A 12608-nucleotide genomic window follows, 5' to 3' on the forward strand; every position below is an offset into this window, starting at 1 on the left:
TCTGGCCTTGCCTCTGGAGGAAGGAGAAAAAGCACAGACATTAGCATCTGACCAACAAGGTAAAGCCTTGATGTAGCTTGCTAGTTTTGTTTGTGCTGTGACAACTGGGGCCCTGTGTGAAGCAAACTGGTTTGGACTCCAACTACAACACTTGGTCACAGACCAAGGGCCAAATACAGAAACCCTCTGTCTGAAGCCATATGTATTCATTTGTGGACAGTTTGTAAGGTTAAATTGCACATCAATATTTGCTTATTCTGCCATGTAATTAATGTACTGCAAGAAGATTTAGAATCATAATTTGTATAGGTTTTTCAAGAGCTGGTTAATATGTTTACTTTTGAAAGTACTTGTCTATTAGGTGGACTGTACATGGGATAAATCACCCAAACAGTGATCAAAAAGAAAGCATATTTGACCATCGTATCCTTTAATTAAGAACAAATGTTTCTATAGAATTGCTGGACTACGGCAGATGAAAAGAGCAATTCCTACTTTAACAGCTCACAAAAGTGCAATCACTGCAGCGAAAGATCGGGGTATCGTGTAGGTAATGTGCCTTGTCAGTAGCTGTGGTACGCTGTGCAATGGAAGTGGTTTCAAGAGGTTCTCCATCTTGTTATGCTACTGCTAATGCGTTGAAGTGATCCTTTCTCCAAAGTGATGAAAAGGCACCTAAAGCTAGCATGCTGCTGGGAAACACTTTATGATTGTCGAAGACACTACATACGGTGGGACATGTACCAAGACTTTACTAGATTTACATGCAAGAGTCAGTGAGGATAAACACTCCCTGATGAAAATAACTTGAATGTGTCTGCCTTGTAGATCAGAATATCAGTAATTTTTGAGAAATGATAATTTGTTCCCTGGTGCTGTAGTGACAGTCCCAAAGGAAGAGCTGGTCAATGCCCATTGTGCCTTGTACTTGCTTGCTTTTGTGCTTTTTTTTTTTTCTTTTTCCCCCAAAAGCTGTAAACCTGTAATGTCCTATTCCACAGAATCCAACTTGAGATAGTGCCCCTTATAGTAGGTCACTATCTCATTAATCAGTGAAAGCAGAAACAACATGTCAAGCTCATAAAAAATTATGGATCTGACTTGCTAACTATTGAGCTCTCTTGACAAATAAGATACAGTTGTTTCTCAAGGCCTTTGAGGAAAAAGCCACTGAATGTAATTAAGGATCTGGTATGGCTGCCTTTATACTGTATGTAAAACAGTGCTGGCTGCACAAAGAAGACTTTATCTGTATTATCAACGCAACTTATGTTAACAATTGTTACTGTACGCAGAGTGGCTCTTGAAAGGCTTCTCCTTTCAAAGTGTTGAGGTTGTTCAGGACTTCAGAGGGAAATAGGAAACAGAAGACTAATTTGATTTAAAAATTCCTTTATTTAGAAATAAGGACATAGAATAAACCTTAATACAGTCAAGAAACAAGTATGCAAAGATGGAATAACTGAGCTGAAGCATATAGTGTATGCATTGTTTTAGGTCCCCGGCCTCCTTTCTCATTTGTTTTTGACCACTACATACTGTATGTATCTTCATGGCTTTCTAAGACCCTTTCTGTCACACCCATTTTTATGCTAGTTTATTTTTATGCTTCAACATAACACATTGACTTTACCCTAATTGTACTGATTCATAAGTGGGTAAGTCCCCAAAACTATTCCAAAGGCTGTGAGGTTAAAAATATTGAAGTAAAATGAGTGAAGCTTTTTTACCAACTTTAGGCCAGCTATAAAAATAACCAAAGTTCTTCAGCCAGCATTAGAGGTGGTAGAGGGAGATGGGAGTTTTCATACAAAATTTGGCTGCTATAGATCTCCTAATTGTATGGGTCGGTCTTCTTTTTTTCCCAACACATTATGTCATTCAAGTCTGCACAGCTATCAGCTAATGTCATAGTTGTAGATAATATTGGCTGCCATGATAATTCAATTTATATTGTGTGTTCGATTTCACAATTTTTGTCCCATTTTCTTTGTTTCCTTACAGCAGGTAAGGGAAAATTCAGTGTTTGAATCTGAATTTTCCTATCATATTCTCAATTGTTCATAATCTTTTGAAGGTGTTTTGTAACTGTAAGTCAACTAGGAAATGGTCAAGCTATATAACTTTTGAACCTATTTCTGTGAGGACAGCATTTCACCTACTTTCTTATGTGATCTGGAGTAGGTTGTGAAACTTACTTGGTATTTCTGTTTATGTCTAGGTCTACATAATATCTCAGCCACTGTAGAGGGCTTTTCCTTCCCTAAGTCATACTGAGTTGGCAAAGAAAAAGGACTATACATTTAGATGTTATTTGATTTAAAGGATAAATCTCAATTATTTTAATTCTTCCTGCCCTAATAAATGATAATAAACCTTCCAGTACTAAATCATGGCAACCTGACATTCCTGTTCTCTCACCTAGGTCCTATGTGATATCTCCAATAGTTAGAAATACGGTGCCCCACTTTGGACAACTGAAGAATTGGCATTATCTTTTACCCAAGTAAATCACAGGTAATAAGTAATAATATTTTTCTGCATCCTTTTTACTTTATCCTCTATTTCTGCAGCATGCCCTGAAGGCTTTTCTGTGAGAATGAGGAACTATGCATGGCTCTTGCTTCTTCTGTTCAAATGAGTCCTTGGTAATTACCAGATCAGTTTTGCTGGCATAGAGAGAGATGTCAGCAATGGATCAGGTACAGTACAAGGACATTGGGCAAGTAAGACTTCAGTTTAGATGGGACAAATAGGACCATTTATTGATGTAATGAATGGGCAGTGGTCTGCAAAATAGAGCCTTAAGGTGGCATTCACAAATAGTTTGCTTCATTTTTTACCCATTCGTTGTACTTCACCTTTTCACTTCTCTCTCAAAAATGAATGCATTCAGTGCCCAGATTTACACCTTTGAAAAGTATGGATAGTTCTGCATAGTATTTGGCACTTTCTTATGTACAGACCTGAAACAGTAGGGCTCTATAAATAATAACGTATGCTGCTACCTCAGCATGTCAGTTCATTTAATGAGACACATGTGACAGTTTCACATGCTTTACAGAGTGTGTCTAGAAGGAATGTCTTGTCAGCACAGCAAAAATATCTGCATCTTCCAGCAATGTGAGTCTGCTCCAGCCTGGCACTATTTCAAAGCCTGGAACCCAGGAAACGACTGTGTTTCTAAACAAGACACACCTGAAACAATCACCTCCTTTGAGGTTCTGTCGAGCCATGTTGTGCTGTCACACCAAGCTGCTGACAAAACTTGTTACATCAGATAATGTCTGATGTGACTGAAAATAACCCCTTAAATGACATATGCTAACAGGACTCAATTACATGTCTGTCTTTCCCTCCCCCCCCCCCCCCCCCCCCCCCCAAGAGAATGTGCTGTCTTTAAAAATGCTGTGTGCTCACTTGTTTATCCTTCATTTTTCTGTAAAACACTGACTCAGAGTAGTCACACATTCTCAGGGATGCTGGACTTCTATTTTTATTTATCCTTTCATTCTGAGCATCTAGTTTTGGTGTGGGTTTTTTTATTATTATTTTTATTTGTTTTGGTTTTTGGTTGTGGATTTTTTGATGGTTTTTTTTTTTCCCTCCTATTTAAACCTTTTAAGAGCAGTATCAAAGATCCATGGCTGAAAGATGACAAACCTTCTGAGAATGTGCTGGAAGGGTATTGCAGGGTATTGGCAGTGTGAGGCTGACAGAGTACCTCTCCAGGATGCCTTGTGAGTGGCCCATGGGGCTGGTGCTCATATTCTGTGGGGTTTTTTTAAATTTGAGGAAGAACCATGACAGGCATCTAATTTCACTCTTCACACAACATGGGCCAAAGCACCTTCAATATTTACATATCCAAACGTTTGAACTACCTTTTTTTTTCATTACAGATATTTGTACAAATTAAAGAGCTACAAGTAATGGGGTAACCCATCTATACAATCTCTTCCTATGTACCTCCCATGTTCATGTAAAACTGTTGTGCATTTCATACCCAGCTTAATTTCCCCATTGCCAATATCATGCATAAAAAAGGTGTGGGCATCTTTTCATTCCTCTTCTGATACTTAAGACTTCAGTGTTCATAGTTTAAATGTGTTTTGTGTGTAGTCACTGAGGGACAAAAATTTTTGGGTTTGGGGCTTTTATTTTGGTTTTATTAGTGGAAACAGAGATGCTAGGAATGAAATAATTACAGCAGTTGGAGGCTTTATCCATAGATTGTGAGACTTGCATTAAGGGTGAAAGAAATCACATCAATTAAAAATCACTGAAACTTATGTAGCTTCTGTTCCCATCCATTGGCAACATCTTGCAGTGTCTTCTTTTATTAGCTTGAAGAAACATCTGGTGTCCTATTTAGTTGTGTTATCTTTTTTAACCTATAAGTATTTGTGAACCCAGATGGATCATTTTGTAATCTTCTCATGGATAAACTAAACCAAGGATCTCTGTTTTCTAAACTTGTCACTTGACTGATGTTAAGCAATAGCTGCATTCAGAATCACCACAAAGCTCTTACATGTGTGCAATTGCCCCAGTGGTCCCAGAAAGCATGAGAACTAATGCATTACCCTCAGACTGCACAGGCACAGCAAGTCTAACGCATCCTGGTGGCCCTCACCTGGCTCAGGTCACTTAGGTCTAGTAACTTGGAAACACCTTGTACAGGTAGATTTTAGAGAAACTTCACATGATCTGGCAGGATAAAGTACAGTCCAACAAGTATCCCACTTTGCAATTAGTCTGTTACAGTGTTAACCACAAGCAGACTTGCTCCTGTCTTTCTGAGCAAGCCATCGCTGCAAAGCAAGTATACTACTAATGAAATTCAGCACAGTACATTCAGTTGTTTCATTAGTCTTTCATGTAATTCATCACTTTCATGTAGTCTATTAGGTTCAGTTGAGCTAATCGTACCAGGTGTCTCTCCTAACGTGCTATTTTAAAGTTTTCTTCTTATTGCGTAGGATTCTAGTATAAGTGTAAAAGCAGTCTTTCAGTGTGGGTTATAATTTCACTGCACTTCAAAATTCTGTTGTGACAGTGGGTAAATCATGTAATCATTTTGTGCCTCAGGTCTCCCTCTGTAGGATGGTAATACTTTTGCTGCTATGGGATGGGAGAAACTATTGTGAGAATAAACCTAAGCACTTGGAATGTAATGGGGTTTTGCAATTACAGATGCTAGGAAAGATCTTACTAATAAGTGGAGAATCCTTGCTGGAGATACAGAAGTTCTGAGGCCTGAATCCACATTTTAACAGGACAACACAAACCAGCTTTTAAAAGTAGCTTGGTTTTTTTTTTTTCTTTGTGTTGTGCAGAACTCCATACACAGTAAGGAATAAAATGGATCGATCATAGCGATACTGTGCACTTTGTAACTCCTTAGTCACTGACCTTGTATGAAGTTGTTTAAGAGGGCAAGCTCAGCCCTAGTTTCCTCAGCCTGTGTTAAAACTTTGAATAATGCACAGCTTTGTTGAAAGTTTCAGTGAATTTAAGGTTTCCTTACAATTTCTTTTCACGAGTTTAATCAGTGGGTCAAACCACAAGATGGAGTTTTTGCGTTTGTCAGTGAGGCTTGTGCTTTGGTTGGATGCCAGCATTGTCAGATTCATTTAATGCTGTGTTATAAGAAGGATATTAACGTTCACACTCCTATTTCCAGGTTAGCAATGGCAGACTTTAAGAGAAATTGCAGTAAAATATACTGTGGTAGGAAAAATTAAATAAAAAAAATCTGGTTCAGGATTTAGCCAGGATGGAATGCACCACATTTGCTGGGAAATGATATATGAGGTGGAGCTGAAATGTCCCAAATTTATTTTATTACTCCTTGGAACTGCCTTTGCTTAAAGTTCCTAATTTGTGCATAAATGTGTTGTTTCAGAGAGAAAGTGAGAAGGAGGGAAATGATGTGACAGGTTAATTATATTTAAGAGAATACAGAGGAGATCAAAGCCAAAAGAGATAAAAGCTGCAACTACTGTATAGGCTGGAAATTTCTTCTTAATCATAAACACCCTTAAGTACAGTGCTTCAGAGAAAGCCGCCCTGAATTCAGGACAGAGTCACAGCTGAGATGGAAATCCTCTATTACAGTGTTTTATGACCTGCATTGGCTGCTGCTGGCGAGCCCCATACTTATGCAGGCACCAAAATGTCTGGGAGCATTCACAAGAAAACAGTAAACCAAACAGTGCTGCCTAGGTCAGCGGCTCTAAAATACCCCCCCATGGGCTGTATTGCTGTGAACTGTTTGCAGAGATGGCAGTTGACTGTGGGCCAAGAAAAATCAATCTTGTATCAACAGATGTAATCAGAACCCCTATGGTGGTAATGACTGTCACAGTTTCCATTAGCTGGGAATGCTTTAGCTTTGGGAGGAATGGCTTCCCCCCCACACCCACTACTGTTTTTTTATTGGTGCTGTATTACCAAACCAAAGTTATGAAACTGCTGCATCTCCTTTCTGAAAGCCAATAGTTAATAAAGGGAGTGTAAGCCAAAGCAAGATGCTGCCAATATTTTAAGCAAAGGTCCATCTCCACAGTTTTTGCTTCTGTTGGTTTGCTCTAAATCCACTAAACCTACTCTCTGCTTTCCTCAAAGTATTGCTTCTGTTTTTCCCTCTACAAGAAAAGCCAAAACCAGGAGCTCCACACTGCTCCCTGGGAAGCTACTCACCCCTCTGTACTCCCAGTCTCTGCACCTTGATCCTCTACATCCAGCGCTCCTCCATCTCAAGTTTCTTGTCTTCTTGAAGTGCATGGTAGAATGTCTGTTGCCTCTGCTACCAAGACCTATGGTAAAAAGAAAAAAGGCATTAGGTTGCCTTGGGCTTGGGGACATTTGGCTGAATGGAAAGCGTAAGATTTTTTTTCTTGGACAGGTAGAAGTCAGGTACTCAGTGTGATCCTTTTGCTTTTTTAGGGGGTGGTATCTGTTGGTGCATATTAGTAAGTAAAGCTACTGTGAGAACAAGGCGGTACTCAATGTTGCTGAAGGACTGTTGGAAGTAACTCATCTCTGAGCTTCTCTCCAGACTCTTTCTTTTCTCCTTTGCCATTTTTCAGACACAGGGTAGTTCAGCTGGTTTAGCCACTTCTCTGCACATTTGAAATGCCCAGTCAAAAGGATGAAATGGAAATGCTTATAAATCTTAGTTCAGTCCCAAACCTGTAGAAAACTTCACGTGAGCAAGCAAGGATGCATGTATTTTTGTTTTTCCTGCTGATGTTTTTACACACGTTAATTATCAATATGCATACCTGGTAAGTGCTATCATATCCATACCATTCATGCATTCACTTGAAATCTCTGCACCAAAACTGATTTTTCACGCAGCAGGTCATGCTCAACAGGAGTAATGGTTTTGCTGCAGAAGCTATTCTTCATATTCTTTATGGGCACTGGGGGTTTGTAACTGGCCATTCAAAAAGTCCTGGATGCTTCTATGAGTTATTTGCATGTGTGGATGTGAGAAGAGGGTTTCAGGGCCACACAGAGCGCACTGGTGTGCGCAGGTACAGCAGCTCACATAAACTGCCACCTCAAGGCTACTGCATGTAGGTTTATTGATCTGTTATTACAGATTAGACCAGCTCATCTGAGGCATAATGAAACTGTGTCACATTGAAGGATAAGCTTGCAAACACGTTTGTTTTGTGCCAGTGGAGTCTGCATCAGAATCCACCACCTGCCTGCTCAGGTAGAAGTAAACTGAGTTCATCACAAACTGGCCAGGCAAAACCCTGGGCAGACTAGATGACCATAGTTGTTCTGATCTTGCACTCTTTACATAGGAGAGGGTGATTTAACGTGTATACATTTGGGTCAAGGTTTGCCCAACTGTCCCCAAAATTCAGTGCTTGTCCAGAACATTCTATGCTGCTTCTCAAAGGCATTTTTTTGCTATTCATGTTTATACCCAGGGGAACTATCTAATAATTTAAGCATTAGATAACTGGGCAGGAAAAAAAGAGATCAATCTTTGTGATATTTTTAGTAGTACTTATTTACTGCAGTCATCCTTGAGATAGGCTGTTAAATGGCATATCAATACCACTGGTTGTGAAGAATGTGAAGGTGCATGAAAATGAAAGCTCTAGGAGTTTTATGAAGTAGAACTGATAGGGATCACTTCCAGTATCAGACAAGAATATTTTTTACATGATATTGGCAAACATTGAACAGAACTTCAGAAGCCTGTGGTACTTTTAATGTAGCTTTTCTAGATGCTATTAGATATAAAGCTGTGTGTGTACGGTATATATTGCAAAATATATACTGCAACAGTATCATGGATAAAAACTGTGTGTGTGAATGAACATATTATATCAAACCCCTTTGTTTCCACAAGGAGACTGCCCACATTTTTATAGGAGGATTTTTTTTTATTACTGCATCTAATCAACTGATAAAACCATAGCCTTTTGAATACTGTAAGGCATACTTCATACATACTGAGTGTATATATATATATATATATATACACCTAGTTCATATTGGGTAACATCTGCCGGTCCAACTTTACATAGCAATGTTACTAAAGTCATTAAACACAGCTTACAACTTCAAACCAACAATTTAGCATCTCTGAAGCCCACACAATTTTTCTTAAAGCTGTGTAAAAAACCCCACATTTTCACAATCCCTTTGGGGTTAACCTCCTGTAATCAATACAAGCTTTTCCCCTGCCTCTCCATTCGCTGACAGCATCAAGAAGGCTAAGACTTTGGCTTTGTGTCAAATTTAGGAAATGCTTATCCTTTTTTTCAGAAGGTGTCAGAGGAGGTAAAATGATATTTCCAAGTTCTTTCCAATGCCAAAAATTCCCTTTCTCAAGTACCTTACTAGCCATAGGGTGGAAGATAAGAGAAAGCCTGGAGTGTGGGTCTTCAGAGCAAGTGCCAGTAGAAGTCTCCATAGGACTGCCTGGGCTCGGCATTTGTCATTCCCAAGTGCACCAAGGCATACAGTCCAGTATTAAATCTAAAGCTCTTAAACCTCCTTAAGACTGCCCAGCTGTTTTGCAGGCACAGTCTCAAAGACTTAAAAGTCATGGTATACAATGGGGATTTTATAGCAAAAACAAGATCCAAGCCAAGCCTTCAGTGGCTTGAATGCATGGATATGCTACAGGAGATTTCCAAGAAGCAACACACACTGCAGAAATTTCTCTGGAATACAAGTAGATAGGAATTAAATCCTTGCAACATTGTACACTTTCACACTTCTATTATAAGGATCCATTCATCATATTCTCTAAAAATAAAGGCATCACACAGATTAATTATTTCCTCATAAAGGCAAGGACTTCTGAAATAAGGTATTACTGCCACAATCCATCTACTGACAGTTGAAAATTTCTAGTAAATCTTTTTCCTCTGCTGTATCATTGCAATCTACACAATGTGGCCCTACTCCTAAATGTTTTCAGTCCATACTCTGAAAGAGCTGAACAATGAATCTCTGGAAGTTTTGCAAATCCTTCTCCCCAAAAACCAATGGTGTAAAAAATGGTATTACATATTTAAGAAAATGGCTTTAGTTCAGTGGCATTTCTCACACAGAAATTGTTTCAACAGGAAGTTTCCAGCTGCTGCAAAGGAATAGGTGAATGCTTAAAGAAAGGGCAAGTCTTCCAATTAACCAGTGGAATTACAGTTAAAACAAAAAAAACTTTGTTTAAATAGATGCTGTCACAGCAAAAGATCATTAACTATAAACCACAGTACCTTTTTGTTTGCAAAGTTTTCTGTTAAGTTATACTCGTCATCACACATGTGGTTGTGCATACAACTGCATCCTCTGATTTCACGCCAGAGACAATAATGTATGTTCATGGCTGGCCAGAACTGGTGCTAGTGAAGGGGACTGGGTGGGGGTGGGGAAGGGAAGGCAATGGTAGTTCTAGGACTAAGTCAAACCCCCCACAATTTTCATGTATGAAAAAAACATGACAGATGCATGATTTTTCACATGAGAATTAAATGCTCATATAACATCAAATCATCATCTTTACTCAGATTGGGAGGTGCAGGTGGCTTTTTACCCATCTTTACAGCATTCTGGTGCAGTTTTATGAATATTTTGCATTCTTGGCTAGAGTGTGTAACAATGTCATGCGGGAATACCACAGATTTTTATTATTAATAATAGTTAAATAATCTATATTATGAATTAACTAATTTATACACATCAATCAGTATATGAGGACTTACATCAATGGGGCAGCTTCACCATGTCTCTTTGTTTTTAAATGTCTGTCCTTCACTGTGCTGTACAGGGATACCCATCATATAGACAAAAGTACAATTCCCTAATAATGAGGGTGTAAGGGTTGATGTAGTCCTCTTCTTAAGCAAATGCTCCAGTGCAACATCATGGATCGTGTATCTTAAATTTTCTTATTGGAGTAATCATTTCTGGTTCTGGTAGTGTGCAAGCAGTGAGGCATGGATGCTGGTTTATGTTGGTAGCTGTGCTACCTGCTCTATTTCATCACGGACTATGAAGTTTTGGGGTAGTAACTATTAGAGCCACACACAGAAACTTCGCAAAGTACTCCTAGTAAATCCTGACAAACTTATATAGGCTTTCAGAAGGTCTCTTTCTTTTTAAAGGAAGCCAATAGTTAACACAATGATCACAACACATAAGAAAAAGTGTCTTTGCTCTATCTAAAGTTCTTCAGATACAAAGTCCTGCCAGAGTTCTCTGAAAAATGAAGCCTGGCAGCAAGCACATTATTTGTGGCTTTTTCAGAGTCATTGAGTCCTTTTGAGTAGATGTTTGGAGCATCCAGGCAGCTTTAGGAATATGTATTACTTAAGACAGAGGGTAGCCATCACAGGCTGCTGAATAATATTGATTCTGTTTTAAAATACAGGTGTTTTCGTCATGTAAGCCACTTCTCTGGCCATACATTTTGAGTTGCTATTGGACTAGAAATGCCACATTAGTGACTACAAAGGGATTCATGTTTACTGTGGGACAAGACTTTACTGGTGTAGTTATTTCCAATGATCTTCAGCCTCAGAGTGGTGTGAGGTGGGTCATGACCATGAGGACAATGTGTGTTCAGGGAATAGCAACACTGTGCTGCATCCTGAGTGCACTGAAGGTAAGTTGAACATCTGTTTTAAGGCACTAACAAATTATCTGAGTCTCCATGATCAGGGTATCATGGTTTTAATGAAATCCCTAAATCTTCTCTGTACAACTGTGGGAAAGCATTACCATTACAAACACACAGAAGAGATTCACAGATTTATTTGTGAGTGTCAGAATTTTCTTTTTTCTTCAGAAAGCCAGTCTTTGGCAGTCCTAACATTCTCCATGGTTTAATTTTTAAGGCAAATCTTTCTATAGTTCTCCTGCTGTAGCTGTAACAATTCAAAGTAGTGATTAAACAGACAGACATCTCCTGCTGGCTAAGACTCCTCTGTGATACATTCTGGGACTGAAACCCGTTCTATTTTTAAATGTTGGGCAATTATATGGCAATAAGTTAAATCTGAGAAATGCAGTAATGTGGAAATGAAAAAAAATATATATTTTTCTAATTGAAATAGAATAGGTAAAGCAAAAGGATATTTTTGCACTCTCAGTAGTGAACAATTAACCATATTTAATATGAATGAAAAAAACACTTGGATTTTGAAGTGGATCCTGAGAATCTACAATTGGGTGTTTGTGGTGGACACAGAAAGACAAATTTATATAAATCATAGTTCTAGATGTTTCCTTGAAAAATATTTTATTTCTTTAGATATATTTAATGCAATAATAATGAAAAAATGAATCACTACTTGCACAAAATAATCCTTAAAAGTGCTGAAAATTCAGGAAACTTCTAGACATACGTGACCTAGAAGTATCAGCCAAATTAGAGATGTACATAAGTTTTTGATAATAGGAAGGGAGATGAGTATCGAGTCAGCAGTGACAGAGGTAGAACACTATCACGGACCCCCTCATTTCTAGTACTGCTTATGTGGCATCTTGGCAAGTCAGCACTGTCAAGAAGCACTTAGGCTTCTTATTTCATGTCCCAGCATTGTTAGAATGACAAAAATTGTCTGTGTGCATGTGTTTGTACATAAGCATGTATAAATATATATAAAAGAATTAACCCTCTGGGAAAAAAATATAAAAATGATTGCATTAGAGTGTTTTACTCCCACAGTGTTACCCAAGTAATCAGATGGTTCAGTAGCAATGATGAAATTTCTTTGAGCTCATCATTAGCCCTTCTCATCTGACATTCCTAGCAATTAACCCCCATGCCCTGAGACAGAGTCTCACAGTGGGTGACACAGAGACATCACCACCAGCCCTAAAGCTACTTCTGCCAAGGGCTTTGGAAGTGGCATGCCTGAGTTGGAACGTCACGGTGGTCAGGGCTCAGGATTCTGGCTCTTGTTGTTTACCTGCAGCACGGCCTTTCAGCCGGGTGGTCCAGCTCCCCATACTGCCCACAGCTTTCTTGCCTGCATCTGCCTTGCCCATTTAGACGGTGGGTTTGCTCCCGGGCGCACTCATGTTGCTGTACTGGCAGGGTATGCACGCTGCACTGTACTGTA

General features: G+C 39.0%; 1 long non-coding RNA gene across 1 annotated transcript in view; it reads left to right on the forward strand.

The window, feature by feature from the left end:
- The window catches only part of LOC308055436, a 210625-nt gene that overhangs the window by 57505 nt on the left and 140512 nt on the right, over positions 1 to 12608 (forward strand). Inside the window, exon 3 of the long non-coding RNA XR_013924527.1 lies at positions 2426 to 2517. This is a non-coding gene — a long non-coding RNA (uncharacterized lncRNA). The remainder of the gene's footprint in view (positions 1 to 2425; positions 2518 to 12608) is intronic.

This window comes from Falco punctatus, assembly GCF_963210335.1.
Source record: "Falco punctatus genome assembly, chromosome: 1".
NCBI classification, from domain to species: Eukaryota; Metazoa; Chordata; class Aves; order Falconiformes; family Falconidae; genus Falco; species Falco punctatus.